This window comes from Dermacentor silvarum, chromosome 8 (genome assembly GCF_013339745.2).
Source record: "Dermacentor silvarum isolate Dsil-2018 chromosome 8, BIME_Dsil_1.4, whole genome shotgun sequence".
In the NCBI taxonomy this organism is placed as follows: domain Eukaryota; kingdom Metazoa; phylum Arthropoda; class Arachnida; order Ixodida; family Ixodidae; genus Dermacentor; species Dermacentor silvarum.
In genome coordinates, this window is record NC_051161.1 from 70,570,233 (window position 1) to 70,575,780 (window position 5,548).

The 5,548-nt window shown below is 43.9% G+C and overlaps 1 long non-coding RNA gene across 1 annotated transcript; it reads left to right on the plus strand.

Annotated features, from left to right (window-relative positions):
* LOC119461415 (uncharacterized) lies at window positions 1-626 on the plus strand. Its single transcript, XR_005193983.2, has 2 exons — window positions 1-89; window positions 450-626. It is a non-coding gene; the product is annotated as an uncharacterized LOC119461415 (long non-coding RNA).
* Window positions 627-5,548: the final 4,922 nt, after the last annotated feature.

Here is a 5,548-nt window from a genome sequence, read left to right on the forward strand (position 1 = left end):
TTTTTATTTTCTATGCAGTGCTACCGCTTCAAGTTCTTCATAAGACCTCACACACCATGACAGCAAGGATTACGGAAGTCCTCAAATATGTACGTATTGTGAAACATGGCTAACATACTAAAATTTAATTTGCCAAGTTCATTGATAATACAAAAATCATGTGATGATATGTATAAAGTAGCAGATAAAAAAATATCTGTTTTGCATTTTCGGTCCTAAATCACGGTAAAATCCTAATGTATATAAAAACTATCAGGCAGCTATAGAACAATCTGTTTGAACATGCATGATTGTCTGTTTAGTCAAGACGGCGTCGTTTAAAAGCGATCCCCTGTTTAGTAAGTGGCCCTAAAGCCACCTGGCACTGCTTCTTTTCTATACAATACGTGCCGCTTGATTATATGCACTGTTCGTCATCACTTAACGACGGTGTATATTTTTTTTTTCAGTTCACGCTACAAGTTTTCAAACAACTATGCTCCGAAAGGCTGCATACAATGCGGACAAATCGCTCTTCTAACCTGCGTTTTCTTAAACAAGCTTTACTGCGGCATTTCTGCCTTAAATTATACTTATCAGGCAAGTCGAACCGCACGATGTCCAATAAAGCCTCAACACAGCCCTCACGTCCTCCTTGTATTTGTCATTGCTCGAAAGATCAAGACCGGCCTAAGGTATACCTGCATTGCTACAGTGAGCCAAGTACCTACATGAAATCCACTCAGGTGTGCGTTACAGAACGAAGCGCTTTTCCTGACATTCATACACGCACAAACGCACACACTTCAGCCAATGTGCATGACACTATGCGCACTCAGTGTTCATCTACAGGGTAGTTGTTGCCCTGGTAAAGACAAGTACCATTGTCGAAAAGTTTGCTCCAGCGATATCCCTGTTAAAGTACTGTTGATTAGGGTTGTTTGAATACTGAAGTTTACAAATCCAATCGAGTGTGAATATTCGATGAAAAACGACTAATGAATATTGAGTAGATTATTAAATATATTTCTACTTTCTAAAGAAACACGATATATTAACTGAGCACGTAGTCAGTTCTGTAAAAAAATAAAGCAGGCTTACATACAATGACACATCCATGATAACAATTAGTCGTACGGATAACTGTTAGGCTTGTCAATGATAAACATCTGGCTTCAATTATCTAGAGCACCATGGCAACTACACCGTTGATAGTAATGAACCACATGAACAGGATGACGTACACTGTTTTGTTCGGTGAAAGTAGGGGAGTGTGATACTAAAGCAGCGCACATTGTTTCAGAGGTATGCAAACATGTTTGAAACTAGCCCAATAACAATTAGAAACAATTTTGTATATAGGCTGCCTAAAACCTAGCCATTCTTATTGTTGGACTGGCAATTTATTGAGCAATAAAATACGGGTCGACCAAGTGTCGATGCTACAGATGACAAGGTCGACCTCCAAGGTGGTTCAAATAATTCGATGATTAAATGTTCACTATAATTCTCGGTTCTCTCTTTCTGTCTCATTTTCATGGTTATTATTAAGTCATTTCGTATCTTATTCGTATCGTGTTTCAAACCAATTAATCGACCTTGTCTTGTGAGCATCAACACTTGGTTGATGCTTTCTTTTTTCAGAGCTCGACACTCTGGAATGTGCCTCTCGCCCGGGTTTTCTTGTTTCTTTTTTACGCTACCGCGAGACGTGAGGCCTATGAGTCCCGAGTGCTTACGGCTTCTTCAGAACACGTGCCCAAGGCTCGCGGGATGCACTAGCGCTCCCGGCGGCTCGCCGCTCTCGCTGCTTCTCCGACCCACTTCTCATCTGTCCCGAATTCAGGAATTTCGCGCCATCTTTCGATGGGTGCGGCAATTAAGTTAGATGGCGCAGGGCGCCTGACGTCGGACGGCGCGCGGCTCCCGATCTCCAAGGCCATCGATGGCACTTGGCGGTGGCATGGCTAAGGGTGACAGCGACACCAACATTCAAATTCCACCCAACCTACAATGTGTTTAAGGCTAATTATATTCATTTTGTATTATATCCTTAATTGCTGAATATTGCTACGTGTTCACGGCATGGAGAGGCATCGCTTTATACCATTCTCATGTTCATACTGCCTCTACAAATCCGACCGTTTTGTTTCTGAAAGTGATTACAAGATAGCCAAATCCTAGGTACGCCAGCCCCGCCTGAAGTCATCTAAGAAGACCGTGTCTACGAAAGTGTGTGATATGGTATAGGTTATAGCGATTAGCGTCGTTGCCTGTTGATTCATTAGAGAGTTTTAGAATTTTGGTTGCAACCAAACGTAAACGCATTACCTGAGTAAATTTAAGGCATCGCATTGTCCTCACTGCGCATACTCCTTACGTTATTGGGTTCCCGTGGTTTACGTGCGCTATGATAACGTACGTTAGTTGGCGAGTTTATTGTTCGTAAATGTTTATGCTCGCTAAGAAATAGCGTTGCCGAACATGGTGGCAGCCATGACTCCCGCTCCAGTGCAAATTCTCGTGATGACTACACTCTCGCTCTACTTAATCACCAGTGACTATTACAATGAGCTTTCGCTTCCTCTAAACTCAGCTGCATTATTGGTTATGAGCGCTTAGCACGTCCAATTTCTGAGATCGTTTAGCGATTCCGGCGTCCGTAGGCCTACGAGACGCGTCCGCATAGAGATAGAGTGTACTAGAATATGGCCGAGTGGGACGAGCGGCTGGGGCGGCGCATGCTTTGCAGTGAGGCGCCCGACGTGAAAAAATACTGGGGCGGCGCTGCGGTCGTAGTGGATTGGGCCGCTTCAAGGTCGCGCCGTAGGAAACTGCTGGCGATACTGCTCGACAGGGTCATTCGTACTACTTCGCGCGCTGGTATTTGCGTTCAGACCGATCAAATGGGGTTCATAATTGCATATGACATGTATTTATGCCTTAAGAATAAACTTCTTTTCTTTCTCTTATTTATTTATTTTTTATTATTTTCTAATGCCGCTCGGTGATTGCGCGTGCATTGCGGCCGCAGTGTGGGCTTTCATTCTACTATGTTGTTGTACGGTTCCCTTTGGAGAAAAAATATTTTTCTCGTTCTTCAAGCAGCATGCATCTCTCGTGTGTGTTGTTGCGCATATAGTTTTCCATCAGTATACATATAGGTCTCGTGAAACGCAGACGGAGAAACACATGAAACCTTCCTGCTTGCCGCTTCAAACAAGTATACAGCATATCTGCCCCATCCGGCGCCTTGTATTCAATTTACGGGAAGCATTGTTATAGATAAACAAAGAGTAAACTGCAGCGCAACATTCCATTCAAGTTTCCGCCTTCCTCGCATAACAGAATGCGGAGTAATAGGTACGGGGTCATTTATTGCGGTAGGACCTCGAGCGCCGAAAACAGTTTTAGTTAGTCATTCTATATGCTCATTTTTGACCATACAAGCCGTACGTGGAAATTGTTTCCCCTGTCAATACTTCAAAAAAAAAAGAGAAGGAAAGAAAGAAAGCAGAGTAAAGAAAGCGGAGTAAACAGAATGCGGAGTAATTGGTACGGGGTTATTTATATATTGCAGTCAGGCCTCGAGGACCGAAAACGGTTTTAGTTAGCCATTCTATATGCTAATCTTTAGCCCTAAGCCGTACATGGAATTTTTTTCCAGTCGATATTTCAAAAAAGAAAAAAAAAAAAAGAAAAGCCTGCTCGGTAGCCCAATTATTGCCTATATGGTGGATACGGCGTTGCACGGCTAAACTGGAGCTCGCGGGTTCAATCCAGGTCGCGGAATTCGATGGGAACGAAATGGAAAGAGACTCGTGTAGTGTGTAGTTCTATTTAACTGCGTGTTAAAGAACCCCAGGGGGCAAAAACTAAACCGGGTGCCTCATAATCATATCGCCACGTAAAACCGAAGAATTGCTTATATTAAAAAAATTAAAAGAAAAAAGCAGGAGGCTGCGTTCTTTAGCTTATTTCTGGGGGTGTAAACAACATAAATTATTCTCGAGTCTGATTTCCGAGAAAACATGTTACGCTTATCCTATATACCATGCATAAATGCAATGCCGTTCCCAAATGTATGACCGCTGAACTCAGCAGCTTGTATATTATAAACGGCTGCGTTCAGTTATCCGTACAGTATATCAATGACACTTGCACACACACACGTGTGTGTGTGTGTGTGTGTGTGTGTGTGTGTGTGTGTGTGTGTGTGTGTGTGCGTGTGTGCGTGTGTGCGTGTGTGCGTGTGTGCGTGTGTGCGTGTGTGCGTGTGTGCGTGTGTGCGTGTGTGCGTGTGTGCGTGTGTGCGTGTGTGCGTGTGTGCGTGTGTGCGTGCGTGTGCGCGTGCGTGTGCGCGTGCGCGTGCGCGTGCGCGTGCGTGTGCGCGTGCGTGTGCGCGTGCGTGTGCGCGTGCGTGTGCGCGTGCGTGTGCGTGTGCGTGTGCGTGTGCGTGTGCGTGCGTGTGCGTGTGCGTGTGCGTGCGTGTGCGTGTGCGTGTGCGTGTGTGTGTGTGTGTGTGTGTGTCATTGATATACTATACGACGCCGAATAGTCATTTCCGTTCGAATGTAACCGATAACAGCACTATTGAAATCTCAAAGGTGAGTGACTGCATGCAAGTGAGGACTGTTATTCCGAATGATTTTGCTGCCGGAAAGTCATGGCTGTTGCGCAGAGGCACAGTTCCTGACAGAATTAACGGACGGGTGTTAATAAGTCTGCTTAACAAGTTCCTAGTTCTCATTCAATATAATCACCCCGTTTTGGGGCAGCCTGTAAATCTGCTTACTTGATTCCGACAAGGAAAACTTTTTTTGACAGTCTCACTATGTTTGCAACCCATTAAAACTGGGTGCCCCAAGTGGTACGTACTTCAACGAACGCGGCAGATCTGCACATATCTCTGCGTGTATGTGAGACATGCAGTTCCTTTAATTGTTTCACTATGGTCGGTATGATAGTGCACCGGATAACTGAACGCAGCCGTTCAGTTATATATATATATATATATCAGATGGTTTTGCCTGCTATGAATATTATTGCTGCGAATGAGAGTTTTATTTCCAGTATTCACTAATAAGTGTGTTTGTTACTGCAAACACGTGCGCTTATTCCCGGTCGGGAGTTCTCACTTTTTCAATTAGTGCACTTAGAGTATATGTTATTTCTCCCTTACATATATATATGTCTATGTGCCCTTTGATTTAATTACCTAGAAATACATTGGTCATTCTTCGCGCCACGCAGTTAATAAACCTAGTTTATATCAGTCTAATATTGATTTCTTCGATCATTGTCCCTGATCAATATCCACCAACAAGAAGCGCGTGTAAAATGACAGGATATCAATAATAAAATTTTCTTACGTAGCCTTCATGGTGCGGAGATATCATTTACTTTTAGAAGACAGTGGTAAAAACAGCAGTTCACCTGGCTAAAACTACATTTGGCACCGGCCATCAAGAGTCATGGGCGCACCAAAGCAACTAAACCATTAAAAAAATGTACTGCACAGAGGTTCTGCGAAAAAAACTGGGCGTCCGCCAGCGTCCGCGTAGCGAAC